A 23548-nucleotide genomic window follows, 5' to 3' on the forward strand; every position below is an offset into this window, starting at 1 on the left:
AATTTCTAAGGGTTTGGTCCCAAATCTTTATTTCAATTATTTAATTAAATTGTTTGTTTATTATTTTGCTTGAAGTTACTAACGTGTGTATTTTGTTATTAGAAAGAGATACGAGACATCCAAAGTAAGTACTTTAATTGATTTATTGTTATTATGATATAGAAATCATGTCTAGGTTGTTATTATGATTCCTAGTGTCATGTTAGGGCGTTTTGATCTTCCTTGTATCATGTTTAGGGTAATAACTATAATTTCTATTATCAAATATGACAATTATGATTCCTGCGATGCTTCCTACTCTTCCTAATATTCATGTTAGTATCATGTTAGGGTTAAAGTTTTAATTTTTATTGCTTAGTGACATGCTAGGGTTTGTTATTAATCTTATTATTATCATGCCTAGGATCTTACTATTATTATGCTTTAACATGTTTATTATGATTTTTATTGTCATGATTATTTATTATGTTGCTTGATTATATATTATTGTTATTGTTTGATCACGCCTTTTTATGCATGTTTAAAGGGAATTGGTACTTGTAATCACGCTTAAAAAGATAATTAATAATTTTGTTTAGGGTTAATATGATTATAATTCAAGTGATCGCCAATAATAGATTTATTTGTGCATTAATATTCAACCAACATAGATTAAACAGGTTTAGGGTTAACCTATTGATTGCATGCTAGTCAGAAAGCGCACATAAATACGATCAGAATAAAGTAGAGGCCTATTATTAGGGCAGGTTCAATCTCTTTTAGGTTGAATTTGTACCTTCATCCCCGAACTACCAGTCATGGTTCAAGACCTATTGGAGTTGAAGATCTCTTGGATCGTTAAGGGGTGTAACCTTCACCTCGTGAACGTTTTACAAGTTCCTAAAAAAAACTTGTTGGCGACTCTTTTGCTCTATCTTCTTTCCCTTTGGACGCCACCGTACTTTAGTGTATGATCACAGTGGGGTTCAAGCTACGGATTAACGCTTGAAATATTCCCTACAATGATATGTCCACGTGTCTCTGAACAAAAGATCTTTGATGATATGTCCACGCGTCTCTGAACAAAATAGCTTGATGATACTTGAATGTTTGTTGCAATCGTTCGGTTGGCTGCGAACAGGAGCTTTGCTGAATGGTTGTATCCTGTAAAACTCAAAAGATTGCTAAAAGACTTTGCTAACGTTTTTCTTAGGGTTGACCTAAGGCTTGATGTTTTTTTCTTAGGGTTGACCTAAGGTGATTGACTGACTTGAGGTTGACCTAAGGTGATTGACTAACTTGAGGTTGACTCAAGGTGACTGTCTGACTTGAGGTTGACTCAACGTGACTGACTGACTTGAGGTTGACTCAAGGTGACTGACTGACTTGAGGTTAACCCAAGGTGACTGACTAACTGACTTGAGGTTGACTCAAGGTGACTGACTGACTTGAGGTTGACTCAAGGTGACTGACTGACTGACTTGAGGTTGACTCAACGTGACTGACTGACTTGAGGTTGACTTAACGTGACTGACTGACTTGAGGTTGACTCACGGTGACTGACTGACTTGAGGTTGACCCAAGGTGACTAATTGACTTGAGGTTGACTCAAAGTGACTGACTGACTTGAGGTTGACTCAAGGTGACTGATTGACTTGAGGTTGACCCAAGGTGAATTGACACGTGTGACTCATGACCCGTGTGTGCATTGTATTGTGATGTGCTTGACTCAAAATGCAAAAAAGCAAAAAATTCTGTCATTTTTGTGGAGGGTACCGACTTTCTCCCAAAAAAGAAAGACGCAAAAAGGAATCAAAGTGTTTGAGGGTGCATGTTGAATGAGCTTAATCTGTTAACGTTGTCTCTCACAGTACAAGGATTGTAACATCTTAGACTATCCTAGTTGACTCGATAATGAAAGCATTTAGGTAACTTAGGCGCGGAGGATAAGTACTTCATACTTTTGTGATGTAATGATGATTGATTGATGAGTGATGTTGGTATGAAAAGGCATGCTTCAACGTTGTGTCAAGATTTCATGACAAAGGGTTCCTAAGGGAAGTATATTTGGTCATGTATCTGTGTAGTGTGTGAAAGTTACACTAAAGTTAGGCCGCAAGGGCTAAGTGTGTGGAAAGATATTACTTTTAGAAGAGTCAAATGATGGTGACTCTTAGGCTAGGTAAGCTAATGATATAGCGATCAAGTCCCCAAGTCTAGCTCTAAATGAAAAGGGATGAGCATAGGAGATCCCTTGATATGATCATGGTGTGAGTGTGTGAATGTGAATATGAATATGAATGCAATTTTATTACGGCCGCACCTCAATAAGAGGTTGCCTACGTATCCATTAGGAATCAGGCCAAACGTAGCTCTAGCCGAACCTCGCACAAGTGTGTATACCTCAAAAAGGTCTTTTTAAGGGTTGTAACGTGGTTAGGCTAAAGGTTATAGAAGAAGGGGATAAAAGGCTCAGGACCCTCGATAAGCCCCCAAGGTGTGCAACCTTGCTTTTGAATCTTTGTATTTTTATGCTTGAGGCTTTCTACTCTTTTTTAGTTTTTTCTTTTGCTTTAGCATTTATCTTATTTTTATAAGTGTGGGCAATCCCGATCATGCGGTCTATCACTCACTTGGCATTCATGTTTCTAAGGCACGGTACCGAGCACTCGATAAGAGACGCAATTTGAGACGTGTTCATATCAAAGACATGTTTATGTCAAAGACATTGGAACACTTGCCCTTTTGTACACTTTTATTTATTTATTATTATTTTATTATTTATTAAATTCACTCAAGCTTTTGAAGTTAAATAAGTTACACACCATCCCATCCCAAGGTTAGGTAGATGTAGGTTGAAAAATGAAAGGTTTATCGTTAGACGAGGCTCAAAGTGGTTTATGAAGAAAAGATTGTAAATTAGAAGGGTGAAAGGCAATATGATGTGGCTACAAGGGGTGCCTCAAATCATTGGTATACCTTGTGCTTAATTTAACATGGATTTTTTTTAATGCAATGATCTTATGCAAGGAAATAAATGCTCATTTTATTAAAAGGAGAAAAAGAAAGAATCTACAAAATTAATTTAAGGGAAAAGAAAGGTGCCTATGCTAGACTTATTAGGGAAAGGAAAAAATGAAAAAGAAAAATAAAAGGAGGTATGAAATCTTGTCGTTGCAGCTCGCCTCTTGTCTTGTGTTGTTAGCTTCATCATCACCCGGTTTTCTCGCTAGTAAGAGGCAATGGGATCTTATTTGCTTCTATGAGATCTTGAATGAGATTTTGTAGCATTCATCAGTGGTATGACCGCGTCCTTGATGGTACTTGCAATAAGAGTTGGGATTCCATCTCGAAGATCGATTTTCTGGCGTTGGATCCTCGGTAGGGCCAATAGGTTTGATTAATCCTTGATCGTAGAGACGGTCGAAAGCAGCATCGTAGGTCATTCCAATGGGTGTGAGTTCTCTTTTGGATTTCCTTTTAGATCCTTGATTATCCATGGCTAAGACACCATAATGGTTAAAGGTACTAACATTATTACAAGAGTGGGCGTTTTCAGAAGAAGAAGGATTGTCGTTCTTCTTTCCTTTCCAGCCACTATGGTTACTATTGTTAGTAGCTTTTTGTTTTGCGAGGTCATCTTCGATTTCAATTCCGATGTCATAAACGGCCTTGAAAGTATTTAGATTGTGTTGATATTTTAAATGCTTCGAATACTTCTCTTGGAGATTCTTGATAAACATCCTCACAGATTCTTTTTCAGTGGGCACCTCAATCATCTTAGCGGAAGTTTCCCTCCACTTATTGAAGAAAGAAGTAAAGCCTTCGTTCTTTTTTTGTCTTAGCATCTCCAGTTGTCTATAATCGGTTTCAACTTGAATATTACATTTATACCTATTTATGAAATCGTTTACAATAGCATCCCAAGTAGAGGTTTTCTCTTTATCAAGAGAAAAGAAACATTGTTGACAAACAGTTTCAAGAGATAAAGAAAACAAGGAATGAAAGAGTTTCCTATCGATCCCCTTAATGTTCATTATAGTTTCAAAGGCCCTTAAGTAAAGATAAGGATTATCTATTGCCTTGAACTTAGGGATGTCAGTGGCATTGAACTTCTGTGGAAGAAGCTCCTTGTCCACCAAGACCCCTTGTGAACTAATGCCTTGAAACTTGTAGTCACTAGATAGCTTGCTCAAGCTTTCTTGTATGAGCTCCATTTTTTGTTGCTTCACAGGGTCATTGATTTGAAGGGTTAAAGTATTCAACACCTCGGTTACATTAGTCAATTGATTCCTTAGTTCGTTGACTTCTTCCTGAGTTGCCATTATCTTTTTAGCTTTCCTCTTTTGACGAATCGGTTTATCAAAAAGTAAGACTTGAACGAAGAGGTTGTCCTTGATTAACCGCCCTTCTCTCCTTGACTAAGTACTGTAAAAAGGGAAATTAGGTATATTCATTGTTAATTATTTGTCTTAAGCTCTATTCAACTTGCAATAGATGGAAGGAGGTTGGAAGAATAAATATTGTGATATGGGGAGAGATATGAAAAAATTAGGAATAGAATGTACCCCCAACTCAAATGACGGAAAAACGACTCATGCATGAACCTAAAACATGGTCATGGTGACATATACTCAAAGTGTATTCTAAGACTAGTTGATGTAGGTGACATGTTAAGACTCGTGTCATGACCATGTGGCTAGACTATCTGACCAGACTCTAGCAAAGACTAAGTTAAGACTTCATGTATATGCATTAAACTGGACAGGTTGTAATATTTTAGTCAGAACTTTTGATCTGTGACTCTGATTGGGATGAAACCAACGCCAAATTATAGATAAAACTCGGGGCTACAGATCCATTGGCTGTGTGACTCGTAGTTCTTCTTATAACTCCGGATATGACCAAAATAAGTTGACGCTTGTGCAGTATACGAGAATAAAAATCCGGGTTGACTTAAAGGGACTATGACTCGATTTTAGACATATTTATTAGCTCAAATTAATTAATTAATTAATTAAGAAAAGCCCTTTAGTCATTGGTTAGTTTATTAAGACTTTTTTACAAACACAAGTCAAACCAAACGGTTAGTTTAGTCACATATTAAGTATGCACAAGTAAGAGATGCACAAGTAGTCAAGTCGTCACAACATGATACAATGAGTTTGCAACCTAACCATGGCTCTAGTTCTCTAAATTTCGGGATATGGGTTAGTCAAAGAGGGTCCATGATTAATTGTCCAGATGCACCGCGCGGAAGCCTTACCTTTTGAAGGGTTGGCGCGAGTGGATGGGACATCGCGAGTTAAAAACTCGCTTCCATGGTTTGGTGAATTCATTATTCTCGGATGTACCCTTTGTTGCATAGAGCTTTCAATCAGGTAGATGGAGCATGAATTCCCAGAGGTTATGTCCATATGTAGAACAAATAAGGGTTTCAGAAAAGTGAGAAACACTAAATCAGGAAGTAGGATCGAGCAAACAGTGCTAAAAACTGGTCAAAGTTAGAACGCATATTTCTGGCTCGGTATTGGAAGAACTTGGCGCAAGAAAATAGAGACCGGCGCCGCGATTTGGCATTGGCGCCTGGCGACAGGAGTGTCGCCTGGCACTAGAGTCAAATCCTCGGCGCTAGACTCTGTTTTCTGACGCTAGTTCCTACATGCCTCAGCAACAATCTGTGCTCAATAAAATTTTCCTCTTTCGCGCAGCATTATTTCGATCCTAGTTGTGAAAGATATTCCTCAATTTTCCTACGTGTAAAAATCCTATGTTTTTAACTCATTACAGATGGTCTTTCCAATGAGATCTTTTTTATGCATATGTAAACAATGTTAATCAAAATTACGCACATGAAATACTTAGAACTTTTCGAGTCTCATCCACTCATTCTAAATCATTGCCAAAATAAATTTCAGGAATTAAAATAGAAATCCTCCCCAGTGGAGTCGCCAAAAACTGTAGGGAATATTTCAAGCATTACCCTAAACTTTAACCCCATTGTGATCATACACTTAAGCATGGTGGCGTCAAAAGGGAAGGAAGCTAGAGCAAAAGAGTCGCCAACAAGTTTTAGGAACTTGTAAACCGTTCACGAGGTGAAGGTTACACCCCTTAACGATCCAGGCGATCATCAACTCTAATAGATCTGGAACCATGACTGGTAGTTCGGGGATGAAGGTACAAATCCAATCTAAAAGAGAAAGAACCTGCCCTAATAATAGACCTTTACTTTATTCTGATCGTATTCATGTGCGCTTTCTGACTAACATACAATCAATAGGTTTACCCTAAACCTGTTTATCTATGTTGGTTGAATATTAATGCACAAATAAAACTATTATTGGCGATCACTTGAATTATAATCAAATTAACCCTAAACAAGATTAATAATTATCTTATTAAGCGTGATTACAAGTACCAATTCCCTTTAAACATGCATAAAAGGCGTGATCAAGCAATAACAATATATAATCAAGCAACATAATAACCATAATGATAAATAATAATAATAATAATAATAATAATAATAATAATAATAATAATAATAATAATAATAATAATAATAATAATAATAATTATAATAATAATAATAAAATAATAAATAATAATAATAAATAATAATAATAATAATAATAATAATAATAATAATAATAATAATAATAATAATAATAATAATAATAATAATAATAATAATAATAATAATAATAATAATAATAAAGCATAATAATAGCAAGATCCTAGGCATGATACTAACAAGATTACTAACAAACTCTAGCATGTCACTAAACAATAAAAATCAAAGCTTTATCCCTAACATGATACTAACATGAATATTAAGAAAGAACATAAGAAGCATCGCAGGAATCACAATTATCATATCTGATATTAGAAATTATAGTTATTACCCTAAACATGATTCTAGGAAGATCAAAACACCATAACATGACACTAGGAATCATAATAACAACCTAGACATGATTTCTATAGCATAGTATCAATAAATCTATTAAAACACTTACTTGGATGCCTCGTACCTCTTTCTAATAACAAAATACACGCGTTAGTAACTTCAAGGAAAATAATAATCAAACAATTAAATTAAATAATTGAAAGAGAGATTTGGGACCAAACCCTCAGAAATATCAAACCTTTCACGTCTAGGGCGAAGGCAACTTCGAACTTGGATAGCTGTGTCTACTACTAATGTATGAGGAATTGTGTTTGTAAAAGGGTTGGTTTAGAAAGAGAGAGAAAATAATCAAGAGATTCTTGATGAGAGTTGGTGATAGAGAGAATTAGAAAACTAGAGAGTTGATGATTGAAAACGGAGGTTTTAGGAGGCTATTTATAGAGAAAATCAGCCGGAGGTGATAAAAAATGAATCAAATTTTCAAAAAGAATAAAACACAATTGCAGTGTCAAACACGCGTGTGTCGCCAAATGCTGAGTGCAGCACCAAAAGCTAAGTCTAGCGCCAGACGCTAAGTTTGGCGTCCGGCGCTGCAAAGTAGTTTTTGCGGATTTTATTTTTATCATATCTTTTGATTAAGAAGTCCAAATAAGTAATATAATATGTCGTTGGAAAGATCTTGAAGTCTACTTTCCAACCCAATTTGAATAAAATTAAAATACTTTGTATATTAAAAGATATGGCCGAAATAGTGGAAGGGTATCAATTTTGGATAGAGTTTCATATCTCATTCATATCTTTTTTGTTATAGCTCGGATTTAATATTATAATATATCATTGGAAAGATAATTTCAAGATCTATCCAATCATATAAAATTTGGATAAAGATTATGAGGCACGAAAATGAAATCTGAATACATTCCACTTCATACAAAACAAGGATTCTAAAAAGGAGTAGTTTTATTCAATTTCAAACTCTTTAAAACATAATTATGAATCCTAACTCCATTAGGATTTATGAAAACCTTCTAGAATATTCTAGAAGACTATAATCAATCCTAATAGCTTTAGGAATGTTAATTAATAATAGGCTCTCCTCTAGATCATTGGGTCGTAGGTAAAATCCGGTTTGAGCCTAGTTTAGTAATTTGGCCATAACTTCCTCATTATTCATCGGAATTGGGCTTATAATATATCGTTGGAAAGGTCTTTTCAATCCCTATCCAACTAAAATATTATTGGACCCTTATCATGGACAAAACTAAACTGGAATGCACGTTTTTTAAATAAGGTAAGAAAAGAAATATTTTCAAAAACAGAAAGAAGAGATATTTTAATAAAAACATCCTCATCACTAGACTTTTCACACTTTCGCTTTGTTCTATAATCAAATTACATGAAAGGTATTCATCACTGGGTTTGGTTTTGGGGAAACACATTTGGGTGTCTACAGATGGGCTACAAGGGGTGCCTCAAATCATTGGTATACATTGTGCTTAGTTTGGCTCTTTTTTTTATGCAATGCAATGATCATATGCAATTAAAGAAATGCTCATTTTATTAAAAAAAAAGAAAAAAATCTGCAAAGTAAATCTAAGAAAAATAAAAGGTGTCTATGCTAGACTTATTAGGGAAAGGAAAAGAAGAAAAAGAAAATAGATCACGAAATATTGTCGTTGAAGCTTGCCTCTTGTCCTTTGCCTTATCATCACTTGATGTTCTTTCCGACTGGAGGTATTGAAAGCCCGTTATTGTCGATCAAATATTGGATTTCTTCCTTTAGCTTCCAACAGCTCTTAGTAGTATGACCCCTACCTTGATGGTACTTGCAGTGTACATTTGGGTTCCAACTAGGCAATCTCTTCTCAAGTGCGGGATCTTGAATGGGTCCAATAGGAGTAATGAATCCCTTAGTATGGAGTCGATCAAATGTAGCATCATAGCTCATCCCAATGGGGGTGAAGTCTTACCTTAGTTGCTTCTTAGATCCTCGATTATCCATGGCTAAGACTTCGTTAAGGTCAAAAGTACCAACACTGTTACTATAGTAGGTGTTTTCGGAAGAAGAAGGATAGCCTTTCTTCTTTCCTTTCCAGCTACTGTTGTTATCGTTACTAATCTTGGCCTTCTTATTGTTTGGAGGAACATGGAGGAGACTTGAATCAATGAGGTCTTGAACGCGATCTTTGAGGATGAAACGTCTTTCGGTAGTGTGATCATGGCCTCTGTGGTTTTGATAATGAGAACGTTGTTCAATAACCATTATCCAATCTCTTAATACTTCTATTGCACCCATAAGCGTGACAACGGTATTTCGTAATTCCTTAACGTCCTCTTCCAAGCTTGTCGAGTTTTCACTAGTATTACTTAAGAAAATTTCTTTTTCGACGGCCATTATTATAACCCTTTTCATGAAAAGTGATGCTTTATCAAAAGTGTTGTCTTGGTTAAGTGCTCTTCTCTCCTTAATCAAGTGCTGAGGAAAAGGAAATTAGGAGTAAGTTTTCTCTCTCTTTTTTTATTATTTATTTTAACTTAAGCTCTGTTCAACATGGAAGAGAATGTGGAAGAGAATGGGAATAGATTGGACCCCCCCCCCCCACTCGAATGACGGAAAATGACTCATTCATGAACCTAAGACATGGTGACATATATAAAGTGTGTGCTAAGACTAGTGCGTGTAGGTGACACGTTAAGACTTGTGTATGACCATGAGACTAAGTGTTTAGACTCAATTAAGGACTAAATAAGGTTACTGCTTTTAACAAAATAACCAAACTGATTAAAAAACTGTTTAATTAGACTCGTGGTGAGGACTCGAGCAAGAATCCGAACTGTTGCCAAAGCATCAGGACTGTCGCCGCACCCTGCAGTGCAGCGCCAGACGGCAAAATTTTCACACGGCGTTGCACAGCGACGTTTGGCGCTGCAGCCCAAATTTTTGCGCCATTACTAGAACATTAATCTGGGACTGCTTTCAGTATTTTTACTCTACGGGACTTATTAAACTTTAATTACTCAAATTAATTAATTAGGCAAATTCCTTTTAGTCATTAATCAATTTATTTAGGCATAAACACAAGTCAAACAAACGGTTAGGAAAAACACATAGAGTATGCACAACAAATAATGCATAAGTAGTCAAGTAGGCACAATATGATGCAATGAGTTTGTAACCTAACCATGGCTCTAGTTCTCTGAAGTTCAGGATATGGGTTAGTCAAAGAGGGTCCATGGTTATGAGTCCAGATGCACCGCGCGGAAGCCTTACCTTTGGAAGGGTTAGCGCGTGTGGATGGGACCCCGCGAGTTAAACTCGCTTCCATGGTTTGGTGAATTCAACATTCTAGGATGTACCCTTTGTTGCTCATAGTGTTCAATCAATTAGATGGAGCATGAATTCCCAGAGGGTTATTGTCCATATGTAGAACACATATGAGTTTCAGAAAAGTGAGAAAAACTCAATCAGGAAGTAGAATCGAGCCAACAATGCAAGAACTAGTCGAAACAAGAAGGCAAATTTCTGGCTCGGTATTGGAAGAATGCGGCGCCAGACAATAGAGTCTTTCGCCAAGATATAAGCCCTGTCGCCAGCGCGACAGAGCCATATCTTCTGCGACAGGCTCTGGAACTAAGACTGGAAGTTCGGGAATGAAGGTACAAATCCAATCTAAAAGAGAAAGAACCTGCCCTGATAATAGTCCTCTACTTTATTCTTCTCATATTCATGTGAGCTATCTGGCTAACATGCAATCAATAGGTTTACCCTAAACCTGTTTAATCTATGTTGGTTGAATATTAATGCACAAATAAAACTATTATTGGCGATCAATTAAATTATAATCAAATTAACCCTAAGCAAGATTATTAATTATCTTATTAAGCATGATTACACGTACCAATTCCCTTTAAACATGCATAAAAGGCATGATCAAGCAATAACAATAAATACAATCAGGCAACATAATAATAACAATAATCATAATAATAATCATAATAACAATTATAACACTAATCATGTTAAAACATAATAATTATAGCAAGATCCTAGGCATGATACTAACAAGATTAATAACAAATCCTAGCATGTCACTAAACATTAAAGATCAATTAGCCCTAACATGATACTAACATGATATTAGGAAAGAAAATAGGAAGTATCATAGAAATCATAATTGATATTAGAAACTACCCTAAACATCATACTAAGAAAAGCATCCTAACATGATACTAGGAATCAAAATAACAACCTAAACATGATTTCTATATGAAAATATTAATTAAACAATTAAAGTACTTACTTGGATGCCTCGTATCTCTTTCTAATAATAAAATACACACGTTAGTAACTTCAAGGAAAATAATAATCAAAGAATTAAATTAAATAATTAAAAGAGAGATTTGGGACCAAACCCTCAGAAATATCCAACCTTTCACGTCTAGGGCGAAGGCAACTTCGAACATGGCTAGGTGTGTCTGGTGCTAATTTATGAGGAATTTTGTTTGAAAAAAGGCTAGGCTAGAAAGAGAGAGAGAGAGAATCAAGAAAATCTTGATGAGAGTTGATCATAATTGATGAAGGTCTAAGGACGCTATTTATAATGAAAACAGTCCGGATATGATAAAAAGAATCAGAGTTCGAAAAGGAATAAAACACGTCGCTGTCGCCGCGCGACAGGGTCTGTCGCGAGGCGACAACTTGACATTCGGCGCTGCTGAAGATTTTTCCACACGTTTTCTATTTTTTAATAAAATTAAATCGTAAAAGTCTGTACGAGGGGTAAAATCGCAATTTCACTTAAAACACTTATTTTATTCCAAACAAAACTCATAAAACTTAATTATCAATCCTAATCCCATTAGGATTCAAAAGAACCTTCTAGAAGATTCTAGAAAACTATAATCAATCCTAAATGCATTAGGAGTGATAATTCATAATAGGTCCTCCTCTAGATCACTGGGCCGCATATAAAGATCAAACCGGGCCTAGTTTAGTAATTTGGTCATAACTTCCTCATTATTCATCGGAATTTGGCTTATAATATATCGTTGGAAAGATCTTTTCGAGTCCAATCCAAATACTATTATTGGACCCTTGTTATGGACCAAACTAAACTTGATTGGCTATTTTCATAAAATAGAGTAAGTTTTCGAAAACAGAAAGAAAGATTTTAACAAAAATTAACCGCAACACTAGACTTTCCACACTTTCACTTCATTCGATTATGATTCGACGCAAAAGGTATTCATCACCGGTAGGAGTGTTCAAATCCGTGTACCCGGGTTTTCGGGTACCCAAAACAACGGGTACCTGGATGTTCGGGTAGTTTGAAACTCGACCCGTGACCTGAACCGAGAAGACCGGGTACCCTGGTTTCGGGTACCCGATTTTCTCGAGTCGGGTCATAGGGTACCCGAATTTGATATGACAGTAATTTGCCCAAAATGTGTAATTATAAACAATCTAGAATTTATTTACCCAAACTTCACATAATTAGAAAAAGTAAGTACAACTAAAATTACATACAATTACAACTAAAAATAGATCTTACTGTATTGAACATTATATAAAAAAAAGAAAAAAAAAGCCCAGATTTTGTAGCTTACAGCCTTAAATCATCACCAACATCAACCATCATTATCAACACCAACCATCATTCAGACATTCACATATGTCTTTCTTTCACCTTTCAATTCCCACCATTCTTACTCAAATTCGACGAAAATCTACCGTCAACAGCACCACGATTTTAAGTTTCTAACCCAGAAATTGAAGACCCAAAATCTACCATCATGTTTCTTCGATTATAACCCAGAAAAATGAAGAACCCTCACAAAATTGAATCACCCACCTCCTTCATAATTCGAACAAAAATGGACCCATGATGCGAGTAAGAACCACGAGCCACAAATTCAAGGGTAAATATTGTATTATAAGCAAGGTCGAGATAAAGAAATTTGAGATTCAGCAGCGACGACGGAGTTAGGCGAAGCAGCGGTTGAGAAGAGGTTTGAGAGTTTGAGAATAAAGAAGTATAAAGAACAAAGAAGGAACTCAAGGAAGAAGAAGGAAGGAAGAGAAAGAGAGAGGCAAGAACATAGAGGAAGCTCAGAGAGAGAGGCAGGAAGAGAGAGAGAGACGAGCGGCGATTGTGAGGAAGGAACCCTAATTTTGTTTCAAAACATAAGGGGCATGTGGGTATTGTGGGCTGGGCTTAGTAGAGATTTTTTTTTTTAAATATTAATTTATTTTGGGAATTCGGGTACCCGGGTATTAAAAAATGCAGCCCATGTCCCGACCCGGATAACATGCAATTTTCCCGGGTCGGGTACCCGTCCCGAAAAAACAGTTTTTTCCCCTAAATTTCCCATCGGGTATTTGCCGGGTCATCGGAAAATCGGGTCGGGTTTTTTTGAATACCCCTAATCACCGGGTTTGGTTTTGGGGAGACACAAATGGGTGTCTACAGTCGTCAACCAATTTCCTACTATAGACATTCTTCTCTTCGTAAAAAAACTAGCAAATTCTCAATTCAAGCTTTTGTGGAAAACGATTGAAAACGAGGGACACAACACATTCAAAGGATTTTTTTGGTCTTGGTGTTTTCATTCCAACAATTTTTGACTTTTAACCTTTGAATTGTTTAGGGCTTCATATTACAAGTAAGTGCATTCTCTCAATTTTTGGTTAAAGTGTCCAAATTTTTGGTAGAATTCTAGGTTGGGTTTGTATAATTTGTGTCAATTTTGCTAAAAATTAATTTTTTTAAAATATATAAAAATTAATGGGTGGATTATTACAATAGAAATTGATATGAGAAAATTCTTGTAAGTAGCTATTAGTTTTTATTTATAATTTTTATAGCAGAGTACTCATTTGGTCAAATTTGTGATCTTACCTGGAATTTGATAACTTGTTGGACCCAATTGAGGAACTAACGACATGTTATTAATCAATTTACATTGCTAGCCAACTAGTGTAGCGTTATTGACTAATTGCACTAGAAGACGGGCCTAGATAATATCAGTAAACTTTGACATAAAACAAAAAGTAGTGAATGGCAATTACAATTGAATAGAAAAGGAAAAAATGTGTTGGCATATGTATGTAGTCTCTGATTGATATGTGTAGTCTTATATACAAAATAGTCATATGTTTGGAGTAATCAACGGACAAATGGCAAACTAACTTGTACATGTATATATTGAATGGACAAATGGCAAGCTAACTAATACAAGTATATATATGATGGAACAGAAGCTAATTAAGCTAACAACTAACAAGTAGATTACAAAAGATTTCTACTTCTTATGTTGCCACTTTAATATATTGGTTTTCATTCTACTATAATGGATTGCTACTTTGCTAAAATATTTATTTGGTTTTATTCTTTGTTTCTACAGATAATTTAGCCTAAAATATGGGTGATGATGTAGTTTTGAGGTTTCAATACTCTGGTAAAGACACTGACATCATTGTGCAAGATGTTGACAAGGTCAATTTGGTAAACCTTATTATTGAGTATGGGGAAATAGGTGAGCGAGAACAAACCCCAATGCCTAAGCATCCTGAGTTTACCTACATTCACAAAATGAAACATGTTGAGCTCAAAAATGACATGGTGCTAATGAAGATGTTTGTTGACTTGCCTGGGAGGGATTTGATTTACATATGGGTGGGGGGGCTTTAAAAATCAACTCCAATTGTTGTAGCCAAGCCTAACAACTTGGTTATGGACGTTTCTTTAGTTCAAGACGTAGCATCATGCATTGGTGCTATGCGTTCTATCCATGTGCAGCAAGATATTCAATCTTTTGAGTTTCTTGTTGTTCTTATTAACTAGTTCATTCTAGTTCATTTTATGCTTTGAATAAATTGTAAACTTTAGTCTTATTTTAAGTTTGCAAATTAGTTGCATTATTAGTTGCATTTTTCTTTAGTTTTCTTTAGTTTGCTAAAGTTCAAAATGTAATGTTACATTCACATAAAGTTCAAGTACAAGATACATGAAGAAGGCAGCCATTTAAGCATGGAAAACAACATAGAATCCGAAATTCTTTTGGAGGAATCTCAAGGCTTCAAATGGGTGTTACAAGCAGCATCAATGCAGGAATTATAAGCCATCAAGTGGGCATTCATATGGGCGTTTCTTGCTGCCAGCATTGAGCATCAAAAGGCGTCCAAATACACTCTTGTCTACATACATTCAAGCTTGATCCAAGGCTTGAATCAAGGAGGAGTTACACTTCTTTTTGCTGTTTGAATTGGGCGTGAATTAAGGGGCTGTTTTTCTTCTTACTTGCTGCTTGGTTGAGGCGTGATTCTAGGGAAGGTTATGCTCTTACTTGCTGCCTTATTGGACGTGATTCTAGGGGAGTTACACTCCTTTATTTCAGATTTGATGAGGCTTAATTGAGGAGGTTATGGCCGCCACTTTTTAAGCTTATGTATCTAGTTAAACAAGGCTTCCTTTAATTGATGTATCTAGACACTAAAGCTGACTTTGATGCTTAGTTTAGGCGTGTACAAGTGAGCTGAAAAGTCACTTGATTTAGCTTGTATTTAGGATGCTTGTTTACTATAAATAACAAGCAAATGTGAATGAGAAAATCAGATTATTCAAACATAAAAAAAACTTGCCTTACGTTCGTTTCTTGGATTAGAAACAAAACCTGAAATTCTTGGATTTGGAATTTCGTTTCCTTTGCTTAGTTAGCTAGTTTAGGCTACTAGTTGGCTTGTGATCTTAGGAATCCAAAATGTTTCTTAGTGGTGTGACTTTATCTAAGAAGCCTTTGGTTCTTTAGCCTTATCTATCCCTTGGTTTATCCCTTGTGTATTTCGAGTGTTACTCCAAATATACAACACCAATTGTTGAAATTTCACAATCACTTAAAGCTTCAAGAAGAATGAATTCCACTGAAAGTAGTGATCATATTCAACCTCAGCCCACTCTAGACCAAACTAATGAACCTTGCCTCACCAAAAACCAAGAAACTAAAACTTTAAAGTAAGCCGAGGTTTACATTTGACATGGCTCCTCCTCACTCTCCTATTAACATAAATGAGTTGATTGTTGATAACATGGAATATTGGAACAACATTGAGATCACTACAGTTGAGCCTAATAGAGGGAGAGGAAGAGGAAATGGAAAAGTAAGGGGTAGGGTAGGGATAGGGGAAAAGGAATAGGAAGAGTGACTAGCACACCAATTGTTGAACCCATACCCGACCCCACTCAAGCAGTTTAGATAAGAAGAAGTCCTAGAAACCACCCTCAATCTCAACCACATATTATACCATCTCCGAATTTACCATCCCAAACAAGTAGTGCATTTGAGGTGGGAGAGTCACCAAAATATATTAGATTTTCACCGTTGCTGAATAAGAGAATTCCTAGAACTGCAGCAAAGAGGAGGGGCTTAATCACTACCATTGATGTGGGGAGAGGGAGTGCTGAACAAGGTAACAATAGAAGGCATGTTGCTTTTGACTTGACAGCTAGCCTTGGCACAGTAGCTGAGATGGACTTAGACTTGGATAATATTGAAATATACTCTCCTAGTGGACTTAATGACAATGAGAGTGCTCTATCAGATGATGATGACGAAGGTGAGGGACAAGATAATAAGCTAATTCCCATGATTCATGATAACTTTGACCCATATGAAGGCCCTGTTTGGGAAGATGACTGTGATGACTTGGATAATTATCTCCAAAGGCTTTATAAAAATGGTGAGTTTTACAAAGAAGAGGACTTTGGTAAAATTTTTGTTAAACCATGGCAACTTTACACAGAAAAACAACACCTCAGAGATGTTGTAAGGAATTATTTCATTCAAAATGTATTCTCTGTGATTGTATAGAAGACCATCAACTTTACGTACAATGTGAGGTGTAGTGATGAGAGGTGTCTTTGGAGATTGCATGCATCAAGACTTGTTGATGGTGTGACATGGGCTATTAAGTCAATTAAAGGATCTAAACACACTTGCATGGGCTTAGAAACTAGGAACCCGATGGTGACAACAAAATTGGCCTGCAAAGTGTTGTTAGAAGACATTAACAACAACAATGACATTCCAGCCAAGGCCCTTAACGAGCTTCTATGGTCAAGATATAGGTTCAGATGGCACAAAGTTCACTTTATAGAATGAGAACTATGGCATTAACTGAAATTCATGGGAGGGCATGACATTTCATATAGTTACTTACCAAAGTATTGTGAATTTATAAAAGAAACTAATCCAAATTCATTAGTTAATTGTGCTTAGAACCCTCCAAATCACCCTAAAAAGCCTCTTGTATTTACTAGTATCTTCATATGTTTTAAGGCTACATTAGATGGGTTGTTTGCTGGATGTAGGGGCCTAATTGATGTTGATGGAACATTCTTGAAAGGTGACTATGGAGGTGTGTTGCTCTTAGCTGTGGCACTCGATGGGAATAATGAGATGTTTCCTGTGGCTTGGGCTATAGTGTCAGGAGAAGATGAGGAAACATGGAAATTTTTTGTGTGGCACTTGAAAAAAGCTCTACATCAAGGTGATAGAGGTGATGACTGGTGTATAATTTCTGATAGACACAAGGTAATATTATATACTCCATTAATTAAATTCTATTAATGAAAATTGTTTATAACTACTTGCTTTCGTACCACTAACTTGTTTTATTATTTGATTTTTTTTTTTTATAAAAAAAACAGGCCATTGAAAAGGCTTGTGTAGAATTATGGCCAAAAGTTGGAAGAAGGTATTGTTGTAAGCATCTAAGTGTTAATTAGAAGAAACCCTTCTCAGGACCAAAGATGTTGCAACTATTCTGGTTAGCTTGTGGTGCATATTTAGAATTCACCTTCAAAAAGGCAATGAACCAAATTGAGAAGGTTCAACCTGCTGCAAGAATTTGGTTGGCCAATTTAGGTGACCAAGAGAGATGGACAAAACATAAATTCAATCCAACACTAAAATGTGATGTTAACAAGACGAATTTTGTTGAAAGCTTCAATGCCACTCTTGGGATTGACAGGTAGGCCTGTTCTTACCTTACTTGAAGGTAAATAATAGTGAAACTATGTGTATGTTATTAAAAATTGTAAATTTATTAAACTACTGTTGACTTGATGTTATTGGACTTAAAATTGTATGTTTTTGTTTTTGAATAGGTATAAGGAGGGTCACTATGGTTAGGCTGGCTACAAGAAGAGAAATGTGTGAAGAATAGGATAGGTGTGATGTATGTCCAAACATTGTTAAGAGGGTTCAAGTACTTTGTAGTGATTCAAGAACTTGTAGGGCATACTTATCAAGCTAAGGGGAATATGAAATTGTTGATGGGAAGTCATCTCGTTCGGTGAGTCTTAACAACCACACATGCCTTTGCAATGCTTGGCAATTGACTGGAATACCATGCAAGCATGGCATGAGGGCCATATTACATGCAGGTTTGGACCCCTTAAGATTTGTGCACGAGTGGTACTCTGTAAAGAGATATAAGATGGCATATGCTAATGGTATAAAATCAGTGTCGGATAGAGAGCAGTGGCCTCAAACCAATGTGCTAGTCATTAAACCTCCCGTGATGAAAAAAGGAGTTGGAAGACCACTGAAAAATAGAAAAAGAGGTGAGGAAGAGCAGAGAAAAGGGAAAAGATCTAAGACTTTACGGTGTGGTAACTGTGGTGATTTTGGCCACAATATTTTGACTTGTCAGAGAGCCCCAACACAAAAGCAGAAAAAGGCACAAAGCAAGAATAAGAATGCAATATAGAGCATTGTTTATTGTTGTAGTTAAGTGTCTCATTCAATAAGAACACTAGTTTTCATTATACTATTGCGTTAGTTTACGTCGGTTTATTATTGGACTACTTTTGTGTTTAAGCTTAAATCTTAGTTTTAGGTTTAGCTTTAATCTTAATTTAAGTAGTTTAGTTTAAATTATTTATTTAAGTGGACCCGACATTCTATATATCATCATTAACATTTTTTTTTACAGTTTATTATTATCATATGTCTTACATCATATTCTACTTCATACTATTTTAAGTTGGAGTACTATTGTTTAATATACTAATGCAAAATGTATATAAAAAATATGGGGAAGCATGTTTTCACATATTACTCCAACTTGATTGAAATTTTAAATATACTACATGTAGGGAATATTTCAAGCATTATCCCTAGCTTGAACCCCACTGTGATCATACACTAAAGTACGATGGCGTCCAAAGGGAAAAAAGATAGAGCAAAAGAGTTGCCAACAAGTTTTATGAACTTGTAAACCGTTCACGAGGTGAAAGTTACACCCCTTAACAATCCATGAGATCGTCAACTCCAATAGGTCTGGAACCATGACTGGTAGTTCGGGGATGAAGGTACAAATCCAACCTAAAAGAGATTGAACCTGCCCTAATAATAGGCCTCTACTTTATTCTGATTGTATTCATGTGCGCTTTCTGATTAACATGCAATCAATATGTTTACCCTAAACCTGTTTATCTATGTTGGATGAATATTAATGCACAAATAAATCTATTATTGGCGATCACTTGAATTATAATCAAATTAACCCTAAACAAGATTATTAATCATCTTATTAAGCATGATTACAAGTACCAATTCCCTTTAAACATGCATAAAAGGTGTGATCAAGCAATAACAATAATATAATCAAGCAACATAATAATCATCATAAATAACAACAATTATAAAAATAATAATCATGTTAAAGCATAACAATAGCAAGATCCTAGGCATAATACTAACAAGATTAATAACAAACTCTAGCATGTCACTAAATAATAAAAATCAAAGCTTTAGCCCTAACATGATACTATCATGAATATTAGGAAAAGAATAGGAAGCATCACAGGAATCATAATAAGCATATTTGATATTAGAAATTATAGTTGTTACCCTAAACATGATACTAGGAAAATCAAAACGCCCTAACATGACACTAGGAATCAACATAACAACCTAAGCATGATTTCTATATCATAATATCAATAAAATCAATTAAAGTACTTACTTGGATGCCTCGTATCTCTTTCTAATAACAAAATACACACATTAGTAACTTCAAGGAAAATAATAAAATCAAACAATTAAATTAAATAATAATTGAAAGAGAGATTTGGGACCAAACCCTCTGAAATTGAAACCTTTCACGTCTAGGGCGAAGGCAACTTCGAATTTGGCTAGGTGTTTCTTGGTCTTGTGAATGCGGAATTTTGTATGCAAAAGGCTAGTTTAGAAAAGATCAAGAGAATCTTGAAAACTAGAGAGAATAAGAAAAACTAGAGAATTGATAGTTGATGATGGAAATTGATGATTCAAAACAGAAGTTTTAGGAGGCTATTTATAGAGAAAATCAGCCGGACGGATAGAAAAACAAATCAGAGTCTCGACGAGAATAAAACACGATTGGCGCCAGACGCTGGACATTAGCGCCAGGCGCTGAAGGTTAGCTCCAGGCGCTAATAACTGGCGTCAGGCGCTAATAGTCGTTTTCACGCATTTTCTTAATTTTGATAAAATTTAGCCGTACAGAAGGGCAAAATCGTATTTTCCTTAAAACACTTCTTTTATTCTGATTAAAACTCTAAAAAGTCAACCAAAGTCAATTTATCAATGCTAATTAAATTAGGAATGAAAAGAACCTTCTAGAAGAATCTAGAAGAATAAAATCAATTCTAATTGCATTAGGAATGATAAACTAATATTAGGCCCTCCTCTAGATCATTGGGCCGCATATAAAAATCAAACCGAACCCAGTTTAGTAATTTGGCCATAACTTCCTCATTATTCATCGGAATTGGGCTTATAATATTTCATTGGAAAGCTCTTTTCAAGCCTCATCCAACTATACCATTATTGGACCCTTTCCATGGACCAAACAAAACTGGATTGGCTGTTTTCTTAAAAATAGGTTTTCAAAAACAGAGAGAAAGAAAAGAATTAAAAAACTATCCGCAACACTAGACTTTCCACACTTTCACCTCATTCGATTATGATTCGACAAGAAAGGTACTCATCACTGGGTTTGGTTTTGGGAAGACACAAATGGGAGTCTACACTATAGTATTTTTATTTGCCTTTTAGGGTCCTATTGCTAGTTGCTAGTAGTCGCCACTTTTTCTTTCATTTCATGGAGGCAAAGCATAATCAATTATCATGAAAGTAAGACAGTTTCTAGTTAGTTGGTCAATTATCATGGAGGAAATTAGATTAACTATAATAATTAACCAAGGTTAGGACTCTTTAACAGAAAAAGGTTCATTAAACATGCATTTAACCTACTAAGGGTTTGTTTGGTGGTAGCGTTTTGAGTAGCGGGTAGCGTTTTGACTAGGTCAAAACACTAGTAGGTATAATTAGTAGTGTTTGGCAAGGTAGCGGTGTAAGTAGCGGGTAGCGGTAGAGGTAGTGGTTGGATAGATTTTCACAAACGTTAGGATAACAAGCGTTTATCCCACAAAAGTAGCGGTGCATCACGTCAAAAAACTTTTTTAAATTTCTCATCCAAATTCCTCCATCATCAAAGTTCCATCTCCTATCAAATTCCTCCATCATCAAAGTTCTCTTGATCACCAATTATCAATTTATCATTGTTGATGTAAGAATTCTCTCCTTAAATATATCCCTTGTTTCTTTGAATTTTTATTTTTTTATTCTGAGAAATTTTTTTTTTTTAAAATTGATGATATGATTTTGTATTCTTTAATTCGTCTTTTGGGTATTTGGAATTAAATATGTTTATGTAATTTACACAAGATAATAAATTAGAGCCTTTGGTGAAATTTTGGTAGAATTTATTCCCATAATTTCGAGTGTTATAATTATTATTAGATTTTTGCCACTACCAATTGTTTTGGGTGTTTTTGTCCCTCGGGAGAGTTACAACACGAAGTATGATCCGGCCGAGCTGTACCTACAAAATAACGGAGACTCCGGGTGATTGGAGCTTCGCCTCCGACGGTCAAGTTAGTAACTTGAAAAGGAATAAAGAGGACGGAAATTTAGGTGGGTATCTACTCGGATTCCAAGCTCAGGTGTTTCTCTGATGTGAGAGAATGCAAGTGTAATAAATGGTAAATGTGCCCTCAAAAAGAGGGACATCTCCCTATTTATAGGGTCTTTGGGAATTGTGCCCCTGATTAGGTCACTGAACCCTAATCATTGGTGGGCTGCGCCGTTTTGTGGCTTTCTCGGGATTTGGGCCTGAAGGCCGCCTTTTTCCCTTAATTTCTGGAGTGACACGTGTCAAGCAGGGATTGGTCCACTTTGGGCCATCCTGAGGCTGACACGTGTCATCCTCTGACTGGTCCACGTGGCGGGGTAAAATTACCCTAAACATTTGCCCCTCAAAGATGTGACGTGGCACACCACGTGGCATCTGTGACACGTGTCACGCTCCGGCTGGCGATAATTTTACCATTAAAGAGTAACCGTTCACCTTCCGAGTAAATTACGGAAATGCCCCCGTATTTACCCTCTATATATAGCCGTTTTACCCTCATAATTTTGTACGTTTACAAAAAATTTCTAGAGAGAAAACTTTGAGAGAGCAGAAGTCATCCGTTTGAGTCAGGCGCAAGTAAGAAAGTTTGTTCTCCATCAACCCAGCCAGACCCGCCTGTCTTCAGATATCACATCAAAGGTACCGTCTCTGTCTCTCTCAGCTCTTTTTCTTTTTTCACCGCTTGTACATATTTCTTGCAATAAATGGATGCATCACCAACACACACGGCACAGCCTAGGTTAGAGTCCAGCCGGTCCATAGGGACGGCTGAGTCTAGGACTGGGAGTGTCGTCTCGGGGTGTTGGGACCACCCTTTGCCTTGGATTCCGACCAGTTATGTGTCTGTGCAGGACACCATGGCTTGGACAATGCAGACGGCAACTGATCCAAATTACAAAAGCGAAGGCTCAGGCGGCCGAACGCCTGAGGGAGAAACGTCTGGTCAGGGAGACCAGACGGCTCTAGAGAGATCCCCTCCGCGCGCCCCCTCAACTCCCGCTGATTCCTTCTTGGAAGAATGTGACCAAGGCGGCGATGAGGCCATCTCTGCCCCCTTGACTCAAAATGAGGAGGAGACGGAGAGCGACAGCTCCGCCTCTACCTCTGAGAGCAGTGACGATTTACCCCCGCTTCAGGATAGCGAGAAGGAATAAAGGAAAAAATAGAACGAGAAGGACGATCCCTTCAACATCCACGTCTCCTCTAAGGACCGGATCCAAATGGAGGAAAACTTAAAGAATTTTACTCAAATGCACCCGCTAGGAGACGGGTATAGGATCCGGGTGCCGCCTGAGAATGGCACCGTCGCCTGGGAGGACGATCAAGAGAACGCCAACAGCTATTTCGGCTGTTATGAGGCGGTGTTCAAGGCTGGTCTTCGCTTCCCCCTTCACCAGGAAATTTTGAGAGGCTACGGCCTCGGAGTCTGGCAACTTACCCCCAACTCTTGGACAAACATTCTGGGGTATGTTGCCGCCTGCGAGTTCTAGGGGCTTAACCCCGGCTGGGAGGCTTTTGCTAGTATGCATTATCTTAGCTGGGAGGGCGTGGTATACTCTAACCACGCATCCCCAATACATGATGACCTTGGACAAGGTCTCAAAATTCGACGGCTGGAAACACAGGTTCTACCT

This window comes from Chenopodium album, chromosome 6 (genome assembly GCF_948465745.1).
Source record: "Chenopodium album chromosome 6, dcCheAlbu1.1, whole genome shotgun sequence".
NCBI lineage: Eukaryota > Viridiplantae > Streptophyta > Magnoliopsida > Caryophyllales > Amaranthaceae > Chenopodium > Chenopodium album.